The sequence below is a fragment of the Anguilla anguilla genome, chromosome 3 (assembly GCF_013347855.1).
Source record: "Anguilla anguilla isolate fAngAng1 chromosome 3, fAngAng1.pri, whole genome shotgun sequence".
NCBI lineage: Eukaryota > Metazoa > Chordata > Actinopteri > Anguilliformes > Anguillidae > Anguilla > Anguilla anguilla.
Genome location: NC_049203.1, coordinates 39,879,143 through 39,900,443, shown reverse-complemented (window position 1 = coordinate 39,900,443; position 21,301 = coordinate 39,879,143). Strand labels below are relative to the sequence as shown.

Genomic DNA, 21,301 nt, shown 5'->3' with positions numbered 1-21,301 from the left:
TTAGCTGGCATTGAAGAGACGCTGCAATCAGCAGGCCAGATTTTTCCTCAGATTTAATGATTGTAGGCTATTTTACCATTTTGATAGGATTAGTTATCTCCAAGCCAGGTTTTCAAAACTGAAAAAAGATGAGACCATTCTGATCCAGCTTTCACTTTGATAATCCGATTTGGCCATTTACCATGATTAAATGTGACTACCACGTTTTTCTAAATTTAAAAGTAGATTGAGATTGTTTGACCTGAAATATCTATATAATCCTGAATTTATTAGGAGGGTGGATTTAAAAAGTTCAAATCCAATAAAAGTGACAAATATATATATAATAAAGGTGAGGATACTAACGTAAATAATTGTGGGCTTGACTCATTGCCCTTTGCTTTGCCTTTCTACAAATAGATTAGTTTCAATGGCCCGGTTTCCACATTTTCAGAAATTATGACTCCACTGATTATACCTGCTAGTCAATGGTTTAATCAATTTGAGATTTTTCTTAAGGAATAATTTGCCATATAACATATTATAGATCATGATGTAATGTGGTTTAGGGCAGGTTTCTGAAACCCTGGTCCTGGAAAGCCACAGGCTCAGCTGGTTTTGTTGTGACTTAATTGATCAATTAAAACAGTTGCTTACACAGTTAACTATCTTCACCTGGTTAATTGGGTCTGGACTGAGCGCTGATTTTGAGGCGAAAACAGAGCTGGTCGCTCTCCAGAACCAGGGTTGCAGTCCCCTGGCCAAGGAGGTTGTAATTATGCAACAATTATTCTTGATGTAGCCTTTTACAGTGACACTTTAAATGTTCAGTTACCAGCTGTCAGTAATTAATTGTGTGATATGCAGTGAGCTCCATAATGTTTGGGACAAAGACATTTCTTTACTCCACAATTTGAGATTTGTAATCAAACAAATTCATTTTTGGTTAAAGTGCACACTCAGCTTAATTTATTAATTTAAAGGTATTTTTGTATATTTTAGTTTGTAGAAATTACTGCATAAGAACAAGAAGCACAAGAACGGGAAAACTAAAGGATACTGTGACACTTTTAAACATGTATTTATAAACACAGACTAAAAATACAAACAGACTGTTTTGTAGGCTGTGGATCGGTACCATGGGTTTATACTAAGTCTGAACCATGTGAGTATTGCCTGTGACTGGTGTTCAAAGTGACATATACCTGCTCACGATGATCTTACCTGGTAACTGAAATGGTAGCCCGATAAAAATATTTTTGGGGGATTTGTGGGAGTACTTGTAAATGATGGCAAGGTGACAACCCTTGGGGTGCATGAGAAGGTATGTCATCCTGAGGGGTCAAGCAGTTCTTCAGAACTCTGGAAGGTCCACAAGAAGCTGCATAATTGGCTGAAATATACCACCTGGGGAGGCATCTCAATCGAGGGGATGTCATCGTATATCAGTGCCTCTCTGGTCAACTGGGTGCTCACAGTCTGCCTGCACTAGTTACACATGAACAGCCCTCCATATCAATGCTGCACAAGCTTCACTGGTGGACTAGGGTGAAAAGAAGCAGTGGGTTGATATTAGTCTTTCAAAGGAGATTGTGTGCTTGTCTGTGTTCTCCCAAAGTGACAGAGGAATTTACAGCAATGACACGGTCACACACAACTTGAACATCCCAAATGAAAAAAATTGTTGATCACACTGCATTGTGTTTAATATAATCATTAAAGACAATTAATATGATATAAAAAACCCTCAAATTTTACATTACTTTCATTTATAATTAGAAATCTAGTTAATTAGGTGCACAAATGCAATTAATGTCTTTTATTTGGCATTTCTCCCCAAATTGTACACTCTATACTACAGTAGCCTAAATCCAGAATGAGGAATGTGTAGCCTAATGCTTCCCCCTAGAGCTCATCCGCTGTGCAGTCCAATTTGTTTTATTTCGACATTCATTCGTTTTATTTGTAAATCTATAAATATGATCTTTAAATGTTTTTGGACAATTGCCTCTCATAAAAGTATAGTTTAATAACCAATGTATAGTTAAAGTATGCGAATACTTAAAAATTATTACACCTTATGGAAAACAGGAATTTTCTGACACTGAAACATAGAATTCAGAATTTGTGTTTTATCAATGTTAATGTTAAACATAACAGTAGCCTATTGAGACAGACTGAGACATGTTTTGGGTTTCCATTCTGAAGAAGTTCATTGATCTTTAAATATTTTAAACAGTTCTTTCTCTTCATTATACCCTTAAACACCAGTAGGTAATTTATAATAAGGGAGTCTGTGCAGTCTGTATAGCTTTGAGTTTTAAAAGCCCATTATTTTTGTCCTCTGACTCGGTGCATTGAAAATCAGTTTCGGAGCACACCATATCTACACGCTCATTGGTCCAGCGAAAGTGGCTCGACTGAACAGTATCGCTTCCACGCCCTCAAATTCCCCACAAGTTGTTTTGAACAGTAATAGGATCTATAACAACAAAAGCACTTTTTTTTACAGACATCAAAGAGCTATTATTGCATGGTCTCTTAATAATTGACCATGAGTCGTGCCAGAATAAACGTTATGACAGCTACAGAAACCGAGTTTCTACTTAGAAGTATATGATAAAACCTGCCTACTCTCATAGGAAGCCTGTTCGAGTGTCTGCTATTTTTAAACAGCATCCTAGCAATTTAGGTTATTGTTTCCAGTAGAGATAAACAGTAGCTTGACTGAAGTGGTTTTGTTCAAAGGGGAAGTTACATTTTATTTTTTGTATCGTTCCACTTTTTTCACCATAGCTACAATACGCATACAAGATCCCTGTCAGGTGCGTGAGGTAGCAGGTGTATTATTCGCCGAACGCGGAAGTGACGTCCCTGCTCACGAGATTTGGATTAAACCACTGGATTAAACTGGGACGAAGCGACCGAGAGAGAAACTGCCCACTACACCGAGGGAAAAAAACAAAACAGTGGCAAGGTAATTTACAGTTTACAATTTTTCAATTATTTATTTTGAAATTAGTGATAGTTGGTATAGCGTTAGTCCAGTCATGCATTTGTCCTGTCACTTTCTTTTGATCATTTTGTTATTGCATAGAGAGGTAGCTTTTAGCTGGTGATGCGGCCGGTCTGAGTGGTGTTGGCGATGGTCGATCAGAACCAATGATTTCACGATGCGGCGATTTATGTCAATGAAAGCAATCTGTATTCGAGTGTAAAAATGCATGGCATTGCTGGGTTTATGGAGGATGCGAATCGTATACTGCTTCTTGGTTCTTTGTTAAGATGTTCTAAATGGCTAGCTAGATGGCTTGTTATGATAGCTGCAATGCTACAGACAGTAACATGACGGCTGTACAGCTAAGGTTAGGTGTCGATTGATACAGTATGTTAACTTTATAGCTGCCTGTTCCATGATAATGTTACAGCAAAAGTGAATATTTATGTATTTGTGAAAGGGTGTGTGTTTTGCTATTAAACCGAAAGGCGCATTTCTAGAAATAACTGCACACTGCTTAATGTAACACCAAGTGAAAGGTGACTTGATTGCTTGCTACGTTTGCACTAGGCGAGCAAGTGCTCATTATATAACCAGGTAGATTGCCGTGACTTATCCACAACAATTTATTCAATTGAAGTTATTTATTGCCAGTGTTGTATTTACAAGTATTTAATTTACAACTCGGAGTAATGAGTCAGAGTAATGGCACATATATATTTTTCTTATTAAATACAGTGTGTTAAATTAGAGATCGTATTTATTGATCAAGAAATGCTTATTAATGCACCATACCAGAGATTTACCAAGTACCCATATACTCTGTCTGAAATATCGGGGTAATTGCGTTGTAATCACATACGTAATGTAGTTTTACGGCTGTTGGGTCATCATAACTTCTGACTTATTTGCAACCGAGCCAGACCTTGCCATAGTTTCGGTTGACAGCAAATATTTGATGAATTTATAAATTCAGGTGTTGTTTTCTGTAGTTATGTCTGTTAGATATGTCCATGTTGTCTCTGAGGACAGTAGAAAATTATTGCGCCGTGCATGTGATGAGAATGGGAAGTGGCTGATTATTCAGCGCATGTTATCGCAGATGCTCTTTCTTGACCGGAAATGCTGTCCCCATAAGTGTAAACCGGTACCATGTTAACACAGGTTGTGTAGATTTTTGCTGTTACACTAAACAACAAGCTTTCTTCCAGATGCTTCTCTGCATCATGATAATGCTGGACATATCCCTGCAAATGATGTTAAGATTGATTTTGACTGTAGGCACCCTGGGGATAAAAACTTCACATGTAGTGGCTCCAGGAAGATACAGCAGTATGTGAATTTCCAAATAAACCACTTTACTTTTTTGCACATGTGGGGATTGCAAATACAATACATAGCAATGTGAGCTATTCTATATTTTTTACAGAAGCATGTGACTTTTCTGAATGGGACTTCTGTGCGTGGTGATGCATTGTCAGGAGCAGTGATGGCGGTTGGTGTCCTGGGTGTCCTAGGCACACCCAGTTTTTGATTGATTCACTCAAAATCGGAGGTTCCACCCTGGTCCATGATCGCAACCTTCGGGCCGGGTCCACCTGCAAATGTCTCCGGTTCACCAACGATCGGAACCCTGGCGCCCCTACTGGTCAGGAGGGCTCTCTCCACTGCTGCGGCATGTGTAGTCTTTGGTTGACGAAAAGTTATTCTAATTCTAATTTACAAACAAGAAACATGTTGGACCTCAGAATTTACACCTTGTTAATTTCTGTTCATCTTTTTATAGTGGCTACTATAAGCCGTGCAAAAGCAGTACGGTTAAGTCTGTGATCTACTGTTAACGTGGCAATCCAAACATAAACTTTGAGACGTGGAGAACTGGTTGAATCATGAGAGGCATGTGTGAAATTCATCCCACTTCCTGGAGCCACCTTCTGAGAATTTCACCAGCGTACAATCTGGCACATTTTTCGCATGCCTGTCATTGCTTCAGTAAGTGCTGCTCCAAAACGGAAAATCAAAAGTGTCTTTAAGATTTTTTGATATCTGACCACCTGGGGTCCAAACCTCATCATCCCATTCAGAGACTGGAAAACCCGTTCATGATTCTGGAGTAACACAGCTGGGCATCACCTGGCTGTCACACTTTGCCCTAAAAATAAATCCTTTTCTTTCCTGGCATTACATGCCTACTCTGATCTCTGTGTCATTAGCCTGTTTACCGTCAGCACTACTATGAAACCTATTTTATACACCAAATCAAATGTGTTTGTATTCCACTCATTGTGGCCAATTTAAAATATACAGCCCACTGTATGTGGACCGGATAAAAATGTGTGTTTTCTAAAAACGTGTGTGTATTGGACCAAGTTTAAATGCATTTGTATTCCACCTGGTGCGGATCTTGAGTTTTGAGGATTGATGTGAAAAGCGGCAGCAAATATAAATGCTAAGTATAGCTGGATAATTTGGCTCGGGGCTAATGCGCTGTAATGGTTAGTGTGCTGGGCCTGTAAGCAGAAAATTGCAGGCTGCGGGACACTGCTGCTGTAGCCGTGGACACGGCACTTCATCAGGACGGCTCTAGCGCGTATCGACTATGCACTATATTTTGCGAAATGGGTACAAGCGCTAGCTGCACAAGATGCACTCTTGCAGATTATAGAAACCTCTAGACTGTTTTGCATTATTGGCTCTGTGAGGTAAATCAGATCTGACAACATGCATGCGCACACCACTGTCTTTGTCGGGCTTTTCTGCGGTCTGTTTGCAGAGTGGCATGCCTCAGGCCTGCACTGCATTCTCTCAGTCTGCAGTTAACATGAAAGAACAATGTGTGTTTTTGTAGGCTTCTGTTCTGAGAGGTGGAAGGGCAGCTTCGCCTGGTGCAGGAAAATGGGACGCTGACCAGTAAGTCAGTCTATGGAGAACGTGGCGATTTACAGCTGGATAATTATATATTAGGGTTATTTTAAGTAATCCGCTTTCTCCGTGGTTTCCATACAAGCTGTATTCTTTTTTTCCAGAAACACTACCAATGCAGTGTTTATGAAGAAATAAATATTTGCTTAATACTATCCACCCTTGTCCCTTTCAACAGAGTGTAATATTTGAAAAAAAAGGTGCGTGTATTCCTGGATGTTTTTGGTTCGCTCTGACAGATGGATCTGACGGATGACCTGGGTTTCCTTGATGGATTTATTTGTTTCTCTCGGATTTCACGCTGTGATACCTGAACTGTGGAAGTGAGCTGCCACTGCCTATGTGCGGCTAGGGATCGCGGGGCTGGCGATTGTGTTCCCCCTCCTGAGCTCCGCGAAACCCTTGTCTTAAGTGTCCTCCTGTGACTCTAATGATCGGTGCCTCTGTAGCTGTCCAGCTCTGGTTTTTGGAAAAGGGTAAAGTTACAGGTCAGGTACTAATAAGGCAAATACAAGCTTGGGCCAGATCTTCTTCCTGCTTTCAAGGAGCTAGTAGCACGGTTAGTACTTGGCTTAAAGGCATGCTATGCAGGATGTTTTAGCCTTGCTGTGGTTACGTGTTTACAATCAGTGAAGTCTCCGCCTCTGTCTTCAATCCCGCTTGCTCATCCCAAGCCCAAGTACCCTGTGTAACGTAGCTTGCTGCGTAGCTAGAGGTAACATTGCTTACAGGTCCAACAGAACTTAGCGTTGCTTTTTATCCCCTCGGCGAACTTCAGCTGACTCCACCGAGGAAAAGCAGTTCCAGTGTTAACTCTTGTTCTTGAACGAGCCCTGTCGTCTTGTCCTTTTGCTTGGCTGTATCTAGGTTTCTTCACTGGCTAGCTAGCTAGCAACAAGCGCTCCACTGACATCTGATCCCAAACCACAGGCTCTGTAGCCACCCCCACCCCTTCCAACACAGAAAAGAGCGCCACACCCAGAAACGTCCTGAGAACATTTTAGAATAACAAATACAAGTAAATTTGCACAAATTTGGAAAAAGCACATCAAGACAGAAATTGCCAGTCCATCATAGATATGCATTAGCATGGTTATTTTATAATATTCTTAAGGTATACATCCTGCATAGTATGCCTTTAAGACAAACTAACTCAATCAGTGAGTGTGTTACTGCTGATTTCAGTGTGGACTGATTTCTGTTCTAACATGGGAACTGGTACCAGTTAGAACTGAGGAGACAGGATCCATGATCCAATGAATATTTATGACTGAAAAAGGCACACTCAGCCTTTCCTGAATGCTTTAAAGAGGGATGTACGTGGTTGGAATCAAGGCAATATTTTAATAGCTGCGCGAATAGGCTAATTATCATGAAAATCATGTGAGGCATATTATTGGTGACCAGAGATCATGTCTTCGGAAAACAAAACTGAGGAGAGACTCTGAAAGAATAAGATTTTTTCAGTTAGCCTATATTATTAAGGAAAGGTTAAAAGCATATCAGAATTGAACCTTTCTCTCTCTTGACGGGAAGTGCTTTCGGTATCTGCCTCTGGAGCACTGTGAAAGAACACGGTGACTTTTAGTCTGGGACACTGTAATTGAAATGTGTGCTTTTCCACGGTCTGTCAGGCACTTATCTATTCCGCAGCACCTTAATTAAGTGCTTAGCTTTTGATTTTTCCCCCCCGTCTTTTCATTCTTTAGGCCTACGTACCCAGGTAGGTTGTTTGAGTTCAAACATTAAACCATGTTATTAGGCAGCTCAACTAGGCCAGGTCAAGTGGTTTTTGAACACCATACGTATGTGTACATGAAGGGAATTGCACCGAAGTAAATATTGAAGTATTACGAAGTAAAATCTCATTTTTAGTACCAGGCGTGTTAAAATACAGTATGGGCAGACATTCCATCTCTGTTTTTCTGTGTTTATTCTCTACTCCTTGGAATTGTAGTGCTGAGAATACTAACATTTATATATAGCATAGCATTTAGACTACAAGTCGTGTACAAGACAATAACTGGTGCTGATAATAGCCTATATTTTGATTTGAAAGCAATGCTGTATTAATGATGGAAATATGTGCACCTGATTTTTGGCAGGATATAGGTGTGCTGGATTTCAAGCTGTTTACGCTTGCATAATTGGCATAGCTGTGGTGTTGAAAGCAAAAGCCACAAAACATTGACGTTCATTGAGCTTTGCAGTGGTACTAGAGATGTCATAACAGTGTGTTCTTATTAGAGGGGTCCTAGCAGTGTGTTCTTATTAAAGGTGTCCTAGCAGTGCGTTCTTATTAGAGGGGACATAGCAGTGTGTTCATATTAGATGGATCCAAACAGGGTGCTCTTATTACAAGACTCCTTGCTGTGCAATGCTCTGTCACAGTATTTTTTCAGCTGTGCGTGCACATCACTCTCCTTGGTGTAGACTCTGTGGTGATGATTCATTTGTATTTATAAGCAGTGATAGGATGCCGATAGGGGCTGCTGGCGGGGGAAAGGTGGAGGAGTGCTGTCCCCTCGTGTCCCACACGTTTACTCCCGTCTCCAGTGGAGCTGCTGGAGACTGCAGATCTCTTATCTCTGAGTGAGATAGTATCAGCCGTGTGAACGTGACAGTGCAACAGAGGCTGCTGTGTGCACGTGCGCGCGCGCGCGCGCGCCCGCGTGGGTGAACGTGCTTGTCGTGATGTGTGCACAAGTGTGTGTCTCGTGTTTGCGGGCACTCGCGTATTAGCGTGTGTGTATGCCTACTATGTGCATATAAGTGTGCGCGTGTACACGTTGGGAGTGTGTGTGTGCATGTGTATATGTGCATATGTGTCTGCGCGCACATGTGTATGTGTGAGTATTTTGCACGCAAGTGTCTATGCGTGTGCATGTGTACATGTGGTGTGTGTGTGTGGGGGCGCAAGTGTGTATGTATGTGCGTGCACGTGTGAGGTACAGTATGTGTGTGTGGGGGCGGGTGGAGGGCATGTGTGTGCGTGTGCGGGGAATGTGCTACTGTAAGTGTACTGTATGTCTCTGCTGTTTGTTTTGCATCTCCTAAGTGCACTCGAGCAGAAGAAGCCAAACAAAAGGGGAGTGCAGAGACGGCAGGCAGAGTGTGTGTGATTGCCTGTCTCCCTCAGCAAACTCCTCCTCCACACTGACCTCTCAGAAAGGACGCCTTCCGGAAATTCAGCCTGCTTCACCCAATGGCCTGTTTTGAATATCAGAATCTCACTATGGTCCTCTTTGATAAATAAAACTGCTTACGCCCCGCCACATTACCTCTGCGCTGAATTAAAATTGACGGTCCCTTGTGGAGACGTTCTGACGGGCCTCTTATCATGACCTCTCTGTATTTTGTTCTGCTGTATGGAATGTGAATGGGATGTATGTAAGCATATGTGTTTAATAATGTATTGAAATAATAGGTATAGCGTCTGAAAAAACAGTGGTGTTACTGTGATCTATTGTACATCTGAAGAGTGTGTATGTTTGTGTTGGTTTAGCTGCTGTGAGCGGTGTGTGTGTGTGTGTGTCTGTCTGTGAGCAGTAGCAGTGAGTGTGTGTGAGTGGTAAATAGTGTGTGTGTCTGTGAGCAGTAGCAGTGAGTGTGTGTGAGTGGTATATAACGTGTGTCAGTAGCTGTGAGTGTGAGTGATAAATAGTGTGTGTGTGTCTGTGAGCAGTAGCAGTGAGTGAGTGGTATATAGCATGTGTCAATAGCAGTGAGTGTGTGTGAGTGGTATATAGCATGTGTCAGTAGCAGTGAGTGTGTGTGAGTGGTATATAGCATGTGTCAGTAGCAGTGAGTGTGTGAGTGGTATATAGTGTGTGTCAGTAGCAGTGAGTGTGTGTGAGTGGTATATAGCATGTGTCAGTAGCAGTGAGTGTGTGAGTGGTATATAGTGTGTGTCAGTAGCAGTGAGTGTGTGTGAGTGGTAGCTATATTAATATAGCATGTGTCAGTAGCTGTGAGTGTGTGTGAGTGATATATAGTGTGTGTCAGGAGCAGTGAGTGTGTGTGAGTGATATATAGTGTGTGTCAGTAGCAGTGAGTGTGTGTGAGTGGTATATAGCGTGTCAGTAGCAGTGAGTGTGTGTGAGTGGTATATAGCGTGTCAGTAGCAGTGAGTGTGTGTGAGTGGTATATAGCGTGTCAATAGCAGTGAGTGTGTGTGAGTGGTATATAGCGTGTCAGTAGCAGTGAGTGTGTGTGAGTGGTATATAGCGTGTGTCAGTAGCAGTGAGTGTGTGTGAGTGGTATATAGCGTGTCAGTAGCAGTGAGTGTGTGTGAGTAGTATATAGCGTGTCAATAGCAGTGAGTGTGTGTGAGTGGTATATAGCGTGTCAGTAGCAGTGAGTGTGTGTGAGTGGTATATAGCGTGTCAATAGCAGTGAGTGTGTGTGAGTGGTATATAGCGTGTCAGTAGCAGTGAGTGTGTGTGAGTGGTATATAGCGTGTCAGTAGCAGTGAGTGTGTGTGAGTGGTAGGCTATATAGCGTGTCAGTAGCAGTGAGTGTGTGTGAGTGGTATATAGCGTGTCAGTAGCAGTGAGTGTGTGTGAGTGGTATATAGCGTGTGTCAGTACAGTGAGTGTGTGTGAGTGGTATATAGCGTGTCAGTAGCAGTGAGTGTGTGAGTGGTATATAGCGTGTCAGTAGCAGTGAGTATGTGTTAGTGGTATATAGCGTGTCAGTAGCAGTGAGTGTGTGTGAGTGGTATATAGCGTGTCAGTAGCAGTGAGTGTGTACTCTCTGGCTGTGCTGTGGCTCTATAATTACTCCTGCCTGCAGGGCCTCATGGGGAGGGAAGGCATTTAAACTGCAGCGTAGGAAAGGCCATCACAGAGCAGCTGAGGCCATCATCACAAACCCTTATTCAGTATCCTCTCATGTCCAATTAGTGGCCCCTCACTCCTCCCTAATCTCCCATTTCTCACATCCTCCTGTCCTTAAATTCACTTTATGCTCTGCAGTGACCTCACTACTGGGTAGCACTGTCGCCTCGCAGCAAGAAGGTCTTGGGTTCGAATCCCGGCCTGGGCCTTTCTGTGTGGAATTTGCATGTTCTTTCTTTTTCACTGACATCCTCTTCTTCCTCATTGACATCCCCTCTTCCACACCAACACCGTCGTCTTCCACCCCCTCTTCCACACCAACACCGTCATCTTCCACACCAACACCCCCTCTTCCACACCACCACCCCCTCTTCCACACCAACACCATCGTCTTCCACACCAACATCCCCCTCTTCCTCTCTAACATCCCTCTCTTTCTCACAAACATCCCTCTCTCCCTCACTAACATCCCCCTCTTCATCATCCCAGCCTTTCTCAGTGACGGCTCAGGACATTAGAGCAGCATTGTTTGCTTCCAGCAGGAAGGCGTGCCCTTCATACACGTGACGTGAAGGATTAATGCTGCGTCTTTGCTGCGTTCGCGTTTCCTCTGTGGGCTTACGCGGGGTTCAGTAGGAAATGGACAGATTCTCCTGGGAGCGGCTGACTCTCGTTATGTAACTCTCACAGAGTCCGGGCCTGGTGTGGCAGTCCCAGTGCCGTTATAATCCTTCATCTTTTCCGCCATATACAATCTGCGTCAGTCGGTGCTTTGCGCTCATCTCCCTACAAAACACCAATCTCTTCCGCAGTCCAGCACTGTGTTTCTAAGCAGGACATGTTCTGCTCCCTTTGTGTCGGTTACGACCAAGGAGAACATACCTTTGTGTCTGTATGTTTTCTTTGAAGGCAGAGGCAGCTGGAGGATGAAAGGAGGCAGGGTTTGTCCTTGTATATGAGAGGGGGGAGAGGGGAGGGGGAGGGGCAAAGAGGAACAGAGCCCGTAGGTGCAGAGGTGCTGCTTCATCGAGGCAGTCGCACAGGGCTTTGCGTGGGGGCCGTGTTCTCCGGAGGGGGTGGTGGTGTCACAGGGTTTGGGCTGGAGTGCGATGACGTGTGTGTGCGGTGGGCAGAGATTCCCTTGTTTCTGTGCGCACCACCTGCTCTCTCTCACTGTCTCGTAGGGATGAGGGGGAGGATCAGTGCAGCTCTGATTTAGTGGCGCTGATGAACACCAGACCCCTCAGAGGATCGAATAAGATCCCAGATTCACACATTGAGCTGCTCAGTGGATCAGTTAAGATCCCAGATTCACACATTGAGCTGCTCAGTGGATCAGTTAACATCCCAGATTCACACACTGAGCTGCTCAGTGGATCAGTTAAGATCCCAGATTCACACACTGAGCTGCTCAGTGGATCAGTTAACATCCCAGATTCACACACTGAGCTGCTCAGTGGATCAGTTAAGATCCCAGATTCACACATTGAGCTGCTCAGTGGATCAGTTAAGATCCCAGATTCACACACTGAGCTGCTCAGTGGATCAGTTAAGATCCCAGATTCACACACTGAGCTGCTCAGTGGATCAGTTAAGATCCCAGATTCACACACTGAGCTGCTCAGTGGATCAGTTAAGATCCCAGATTCACACATTGAGCTGCTCAGTGGATCAGTTAAGATCCCAGATTCACACACTGAGCTGCTCAGTGGATCAGTTAAGATCCCAGATTCACACACTGAGCTGCTCAGTGGATCAGTTAAGATCCCAGATTCACACACTGAGCTGCTCAGTAGATCAGTTAAAATCCCATATTCAAATAGCAGGCCCCTCAGAGGATCCATTAAGATGGCGAATTAAAACACTAGGCTAGTCAGTGGATCAGTTAAGCTCCTATATTGATCCACTAGTATCTTGAGTGGATCGATTAGGATCCCATGTTCAAGCACCAGCTCCTCATTGGATCTGCTAAGATCCTGAATTCTATCACTATAGAAACCCTGCTTAGATCCACTGGGATCCCCAACTCCAACGGCAGACCCCTCATTGGATTCTGCAGTATCTCAGGTTCAGCTCAAACATGTGGCTCTGTAGCTCAGTAGAGGTGCCCTACCTTTTTCCCTGTAAGAACTGAGTGACACTTCTTCCTGGAAACTGCCTCGAGAGTACGCGTGTGTGTGTGTGTGGAGTAAGGTAAACACCTTTCAGCCTCTTGGGTGGATGTGGCCGGCGTGTTATTAATGCAGGGGACACAGGAGCTGTCACTGCGGCCGCTCCGCCGCTGGTGAAATAGTAATGAGCTCTGGTAAAAGACCTGGCCTGGTGTAGCTTACAGTGGGGCGAGGGGTGGGCGGAGCCCCGTCCGCCACAGATTTCAGCCTGGTGACAGGCCACGCCCCCAGGAGCCCAGCTGGGGAGCGTAGGTGGACCTGCTCTTGAACTGGCCGAGGGAGAAGGAAATGTCTCGTGACGATTTATCATGCGTTGCTGCTCGGAACTTGAAGTAAATTCATTGAGGATCTTTCTCTAGAGACAGGCAAAATGAGAAAGTATGACGTGCAGATTGATGTACGTGCACATCTTGTAAATGTTGCCATGCAACAAAACACAGTCTTTGTTTCCTGAAAGGACATCACTGCATGGGGACTGCATGAGGTGTCTTTTGAGGTTGTCTGTAATGTGGTCTGTGGTCCCGGTGTGTGTTGTGTGCAGACTGGGCTGTGTGCTGTGATAGATGTGTGCTGTGATAGAAGTGTGCTGTGAGAGATGTGTGCTGTGATAGATAGCCTAAGTGAAGTGATAGATGTGTTCTGTGATAGGTGCGTGCTCTGATAGTTGTGTGCTGTGATAGATGTGTGCTGTTGGGGCTGGTTGCCTTCTGGCTGCTCCCTGCATTATCAAGTCTAGGAGTCAGAGCGGGGACTGAAAAGCCCCGAATGTGCTGTTCTCTTCTTCCTCCCCAGACCACTGTGCTTCTTCTGTCCTTCACAGCATCCAAGGAGATCCTCAAGAAAGGCTCATCTTTTTCTTGCTAATGTCCTCTTCTTCCTCACGGTTGTCTGCCTCTTCCTCATTACCATCCTCACTAACATCCTCCTCTTCCGCGCCTTTGTTCTCCTTCTCCGCGTGAACACCCCCCCTGTTCTTCAGCGTTATCCCCCTCTTCCTCGCTGACATTTAAAATGTGTTTGCTGACGCACGCTGTTAGTTTCAGTTAATGTGTTTATGTTTGTAGGCGGGGTGACCTTTGGAATCTGTGCCTAGTTTGGCCCAGACGGGTGCTGGGAAAGCAAACAGGAGCCGTGCAGTGGACCCACAGATCTCCTGGTCAATCTTTAACTGAACTCTGTGATTATGCAACCGGACATTTCCTCTGTCGGCCTGTTCAGCCCCATTATGTGCATGTTAGCAGTTATGTGTGCATGCGCTGGGCTGAGCAACTAACAATAAATGGTTTTCCGTATTTGCAGTTCTAGGGCCGCAAAAAATTAACAAAAGGCGTGTTTAGCTTTGGCTTAGTCTGAATGAGCGTCTGAATGTGTAGACATATTTCCCTAAGTCAGTGCTGCTCAGTGTGTCTGTGGATGAGTACTGTTCAGTCTGTGCTGATCAGTGTGTCTGTGGATGAGTGCTGTTCAGTCAGTGCTGCTCAGTGTGTCTGTGGATGAGTACTGTTCAGTCTGTGCTGATCAGTGTGTCTGTGGATGAGTGCTGTTCAGTCAATGCTGCTCAGTTTGTGTCTGTGGATGAGTACTGCTCAGTCTGTGCTGATCAGTGTGTCTGTGGATGAGTGCTGTTCAGTCAGTGCTGCTCAGTTTGTGTCTGTGGATGAGTACTGTTCAGTCAGTACTGCTCAGTTTGTGTTTTGGTGACGCACTGAGCAGGATGTCAGTGAGCAACAGGAGCTAGTTCAGAAGAGAAGCGCTGTTTGATCATCTGCTCTTTCCGGAACTCAAAAGAAGCCTCATTTTATTTTACATCACAGCTCACACATTTCACATTCTCAGCAGCCCTGTTTTCATTACCCATAGAATGTCAGCCATGTGCCAAATGATTCATTTAAATGTCATCTTATGTAATTTTACACATTAACCCTGAGAGGCCAACCAAAGAGAGGTCTGGGCAATTGCTTTTGTGGTTCGTGTGGAGTGGCTCCCCTCATCCCCACCCTTGAATGTTTAAATCCCCCCCACCCCCGCCCGCCTGGGACCGGAGCATCTGTTCTCCCTGTCTCCCTCCTTCCCCCACAGGCCCCCACACTCCGACACGCCCCCCCCCCCCCCCCTCGTATTGCTCAGTCATTAACGAGCCCATATGTGCCTTGGCTTTCCCATTGTCTCCATTTGTTCTCCGCTGATTAGCTTTTTAAAAATATCTAGCTTGCATCTCTGCTCTTGACAGTATTTGTTTAACTCTTAACGTTCGCTTATTACCAGATCTTTCAAGCAAATCTCTTTTGTGCGAAGAACCATTTAAGACGGTGGTTTTTGTGTTCGAATGGCTGGAGCACTTAATGGCTAGTGCAGTTATTTATTTAATATTTCTATCGCTTTTTCCCTTTTCTGTAATCATTTGGAACCACGTTTCATGTTCATAATGCAGGTGTGAACGTCCAATGAGAGCAGACCGGCGGGTTCGTGTTCTTCTCAGAAGCTTATAGGCTACAGCCGGCCGCCATCTCTGTGCTCTCTGCTGTCCCCCTGTCTGAGCCGCGTGGTCGTCGCACAGAGCAGGCCTGCGCTTCACGCGCATGTCCCACAGACAGGCTGCCCGCGCCCAATCCAGAGGAGTCGCTGTTGCGCGTCGAGACAGGGACTGCGATGTTGACCGGACCCCGTCCACCCCGGACGAACATCCTGCCAGTCGCTCGCCTTCCTGCGGGGCCGATGGCGCAGTCGCTGTCGCGGCCCGGATTTGACGCCAGACAGTGGGGCCCTTCGCCACCGTCTGACATCAAATCAGTGCCTTAACAGGATAAGCCACCCAGCAGCTCCTTAATATTAATAAAGATGGGCGGGGTTTGTTTCATCAAGTCTCTGAACTGGCATTACATCAGGGCCAGCCTCTTGGCAGCCTTTTAAAATGAAGCTAGCTATTTGTCCCACACCATGAATGATTCTTAAGATGTGAAATTCTCTATAGAACATGCCTCCTGCTCGGAAAAGTAAATGATGGTGACCCATTAACAGGAGCATAATTAAAACTGGAGTCTTCCATCACGGCTGAGCGTACAGTACGTGCTGTTCGGTGCATTCTGGGCAGTCTGCTGCTAACGCCTGCTGTCAGCTATATGCAGTGTGCTAGCTTCATGTAGCTCATGTACTATCTGTTTCATTGACTCTTAGCTACATGTATATGCATTTAGCCGCGTGTGTGTGCTGTCAGCTATATGCAGTGTGCTAGCTTCATGTAGCTCATGTACTATCTGTTTCATTGACTCTCAGCTACTTGTATATGCATTCAGCTGTGTGTTTATGCTGTCATCTGTATGCAGAGTGTTAGCTTCATGTAGCATGTGTGCTATCCATTTCATTCTGCTGTGTGTGTGAGCTGTCAGCTGTGTGTATGTGCTGCTGGATATTTGGGGTCTACAGCGAGGGACACATAATGGATTCAGTTTACGCATTCAGCCACTTCACATGTCACTTCCAATAACGCGCTGAGGCAAATGTTAAGCGTACATTTCTTTCTTAAACAAGTACCTCAGGAATGGAAATAAACAAAATGCATCCAGGCACTGGAAAAACCACGAACCACAGTGCAGAAGGATTGAATCTCGCCTTGTGCGGTGCCCGTCGTCTCTATGAGCGGAGAAACATTTGCGTAGTGGGGACTGTTACACTTTCCGGTGACGGTGACAGATGAGGACCGCACCGTCTGCCGGAGCTGCTGCCGCCCGGAGGCTTGGGCCAGCTGGGGGGCGGAGGGGACGGGGAGAGGGAGAGGGGGAGGGAGGAGGGATCTCTCCAGGGCATCATTACAGCGTGCGTGGAGACGCCGTCACGCTGTCATCAGACCCCCCCAGTTTTATAACGGGGGACCGCAAACAAAACGATTACTCAGGCTTCAAATACCAAACTCCGGCCTGGTAAAAAAGACTGAAATGCCACATCGCGTCGCGGCACGGTGCGCTAGTGTGTGTGCGCGTGTGTAAACATTGCTTCAGGCGAGAGCGCATTCGCCACGCTGGAGCCGCGCTCGGCTGCAAGGCGAAGGTTACGCAACGAGGCCCCGTTACAACAGGCGCGGTGCCCGGCGACCGTAAAACAGCGGTGACGCGCAGCGGGGGGCTACGTTAGCGTCGACGGGCCGCGCTCGATGGAATCGCGTAGCGGCGGCCGGTTTGAAAGCAGAGCAGCGACGGAAACAGAAGGCGGCGAGGACGGGGCGACGACTGCCGTTTTCGTTAATGAATGCGCTGCTGTGGTAAAACGGGCAGAGGCGGCTCGCGGTTTTCACAGTGGCGGTGTTGGGTTCGCCTTCCCTCGCAGGTGAGGGGCAGGAGAAGGCCCGATCGAGCCGCAGCGCCAGCCACGGCACCGCCGGGACCTGCGTGCGTAAAAAGGGCGCCTCGGGGGCTATGACAATCATCTGCTCGAGAGGTAACCGCCGACGCCCGGCTCCGGCTCTGTTAGCAAGCAACCGCTCTCTTAGCAAGCAACCGCTCTGTTAGCAAGCAGCCGCTCTGTTAGCAAGCAGCCGCTCTGTTAGCAAGCAACCGCTCTGTTAGCAAGCAGCCGCTCTGTTAGCAAGCAGCCGCTCTGTTAGCAAGCAACCGCTCTGTTAGCGAGCAACCGCTCTGTTAGCAAGCAGCCGCTCTGTTAGCAAGCAGCCGCTCTGTTAGCAAGCAACCGCTCTGTTAGCAAGCAGCCACTCTGTTAGCAAGCAACCGCTCTGTTAGCAAGCAGCCGCTCTGTTAGCAAGCAGCCGCTCTGCTAGCAAGCAACCGCTCTGTTAGCAAGCAACCGCCCTGTTAGCGAGCACATTCACATTCGCAAAGCGCAGGCGTTCGTCGGAGTGAGGCTAGCGTTAGAGCGCGAGGGTTTAATCTCGTTGCAGTGCTTAACCTCCGTTAGTCCCACTGTCAGATGTACTGCATCTAGAGCTCATTTCTATTAGACCATCTACTGGAGAAAAACAATAGCAGATGGATTGGTTTCAGTCATATTTGTGCAATCTACTGTGCCGGATTAGTTTGAATGTAGTTTGGAGTTGAATGGGTTTCTCATTGCGTGCGAAGTGCGTGTAATGTATTTGTGTTTGTGTCAGAGAGAGAGAGAGAGAGAGAGAGAGAGAGAGAGTAGCGTACATGTTTGAGTATATGAATGTGTGTCTATGTGCATGTATTAGCACGTGTGTGTGTGTGTGTGTGTTTGTGTGCGTGCATACGTACGTTGTGTTTTTGAGTGCAATTTTGCATGAGTATGAATGTGTGTATGTGTGTGTGTGTGTGTGCGTGCATTGTGTTTTTGTGAGTGCGTTTCTGCACAAGTATGAGTGTGTGTCTGTGTTTGCGCGTGTGTGTGCGTGCATTGTGTTTTTGTGAGTGCGTTTCTGCACAAGTATGAGTGTGTGTCCGTGTATTGTTGGGACCCTTCAGTTCTGTGAAGCGCTGCTGGTCTCATCCCCAGGGAAGCGTGACTCGCTGCTCTCGTCCCCGTTGGCTGATCTCAGAGAACACAGGACTTGACAGTGCCACATGGGGGGCTGAGCGTGCCATATGTGGCCTGGGAGTGCAGGGAGAGGAGGGAATTGGGTAGCTATGAAAAGCAGCCCCCCCCCCCCGCACCTCTAATGTGATGTGTGCGGTTATTTCTGGGTCTTTTCAGAGGGGCATCTATGGAAGGTAACGGAGAGCTATGAAACCTGAATTTCAGCACGCCTGTGTCTCCACTCATCACTGAGCTCTTCCATGTTTCCGGAAATTCGCTGCGTCCCTTGCTCTCAATTTGTGAGGGTGCAGGATGTGGCACTGCTTAAGCCAGCGGACTGTGGCCGTCCGATTGGCCGACTGGGGTCACTGAGCGGCCGGATGCAGCCCCTCCTTCCCTCCCTGGGCGATTGCTGCAACAGTGCCTTAACCGGATGAGCAACCCAGCAGCCATCTCCTGTGTTTTCTTTAATGCCTTTGGTGTCATTTTGGTCCCAACGCGTATGAATAAAGGTGGGGGTGGTCTGATTTTCCAGCAGCATGAGGAGGAGGGGTGACACATGATTTTGGACAGCCAAGGATCCTTATGGGATGCCCCAGAGTGAGGGGTCCACTGAAAACGAACAGGTGCCACCGTTGCATCAACACTCTAGGTTCTTTCGGGCCGATTTTTGCCAATAGGTATAGCTGGTGTCCCGCGGTTTGTACGCCCAGCTCAGCACCACCCGTTGCTCAAACCCCACCCTGTGGTCCAGCGTACCTCCTCAAACCCCACCCTGTGATTCGGCGTACCTCCTCAAACCCCACCCTGTGGTCCAGCGTACCTCCTCAAACCCCACCCTGTGGTCCAGCGTACCTCCTCAAACCCCACCCTGCGATTCGGCGTACCTCCTCAAACCCCACCCTGCGATTCGGCGTACCTCCTCAAACCCCACCCTGTGGTCCGGCGTACCTCCTCAAACCCCACCCTGTGATTTGGCGTACCTCCTCAAACCCCACCCTGTGGTCCGGCGTACCTCCTCAAACCCCACCCTGTGGTCCGGCGTACCTCCTCAAACCCCACCCTGTGGTCCGGCGTACCTCCTCAAACCCCACCCTGTGACCCGGCGTAGTTCCTCGAACCCCACTCTGTGATCCGGCGTACCTCCTCAAACCCCACCCTGTGGTCCGGCGTACCTCCACAAACCCCACCCTGTGATTCGGCATACCTCCTCGAACCCCACCCTGTGGTCCAGCGTACCTCCTCAAACCCCACCCTGTGGTCCAGCGTACCTCCTCAAACCCCACCCTGTGGTCCAGCGTACCTCCTCAAACCCCACCCTGTGGTCCAGCGTACCTCCTCGAACCCCACCCTGTGACCCGGCGTAGTTCCTCGAACCCCACTCTGTGAACGCTGCCATCAGTTGCTCTGTTCAAATGGAGAGTTTCCTGTTAAACTAGGCTGAAGGCCACGGCCCACTCCGGCGTTTGGGGAGCGGGCGGACGTGTCCGATACACCCTCCCCCCCCCCACACCAAGGACCTGGGGTCTCAGACCTCTTAATGAGGCTAAGCTCTCTGAAGCTCTCGCATGTGATTCTGCGGGGCGATTAGCTCTGTGACTGACGCACAAGTGATCAACTCACAAAGGGGAAATTGCCCTCAAAAGCTGTCGGGGTGCAGATATAATTGGTAAAAATCGCAGAAAAGAACGCTAAGCCGGCTATATATAGCCACAGGCATGTGTTTGCTGACATAAATGGTGATGGCGTCACTGCGAACACATTCACACAAATGCCTGTTTCCACACAGACAAACACATTCTCACTTTTGTTGACGCACACGAGCACCATCAGGGACACGTTCCCCTGTGCGCCCTAAACACACTCTCCTACTCAAACACACACGCACACACACACACTCTCTCTCTCTCTCACACACACAAACACATATATACACACTCTCTCTCGCACACAAACACACACTCTCTCTCTCACACACACACAAACACATATATACACACTCTCTCTTGCACACAAACACACACATATACAGACACTCTTACTCTCAAACACTCATGCACACGGACACACACACACTTTCAAACTTCTCATATACACACATACAGTCTCACACACAAACACACTGACACACACAGACACTTGCATGCACACACACTCGTGCCCACACACACACACACACACCCATGATCGCACACTCTCTTTCTCTCACGCACGCAGACGCACACGTACACACTCTCACTGTTTCTCACACACGCACACACACACACACTGTCATGCACACACACACACACACTCTCACTCTTTCTCACACACACACTCTCACTCTTTCTCTCACACACACACACACACACACACACACATTCTCACTCTCTCACACACACACACTCGCACCTGGGCGTGCAGTGTCCCCTGCTCAGTCTGGGCGGGCCCCTCCCCCTCCCCCTCCCCCGCTCGGGCTGGTCCTCCCTCATTCATGAAAAGCGTGACGCGAGCAGAGCTCAGCCGCGCAGCCGCCCACTCCGGCACAGACGCGCTCGCTGCAGGATCCGGTGGGAGGAATCTCCTCTGCGTCGTACCTCTCCTCCTCCTCCTCCTGCTCCTCCTCCTCCTGCTCCATCCCTCCGTCACCGCTGCCTTCCTTCAGCTCCTTTTCTTCCCTCGCGCCTCACCGGAGAGGAGGACCATGAGAACGAGCTCTGTCAGCCGTGAGTAATGTGGTGCAGTGCCGCTGCCTCCGGCCCCTCTGTGTGCGTGAGTGTGTGTGTGTGTGTGTGTGTGTGCGTGTGTGTGTGTGTGTGTGTGCGTGTGTGTGTGGGAGTGAGAGAGAGAGTGTGTGTGCGTGTGCGTGCGCATGTGTGTCCTTGCGTATGTGCACTTCTGTGAATATGACTGTCTGTGTGCTTATATACAGT

The 21,301-nt window shown here is 47.2% G+C and overlaps 1 protein-coding gene across 2 annotated transcripts in view; it reads left to right on the top strand.

The window, feature by feature from the left end:
- Window positions 1–2,491: 2,491 nt before the first annotated feature.
- LOC118223872 (mitogen-activated protein kinase kinase kinase 13-like) overlaps window positions 2,492–21,301 on the top strand; it is a 44,029-nt gene continuing 25,219 nt past the window's right edge. The window contains exon 1 of one of the 2 annotated variants that reach the window (XM_035410884.1): window positions 2,492–2,956. The gene's annotated coding sequence lies outside the window, so the exon portion shown is untranslated. Of the gene's footprint in view, window positions 2,957–20,917; window positions 21,095–21,301 lie in introns of those variants that run through there. The other variant, XM_035410885.1, reaches the window with a different exon arrangement.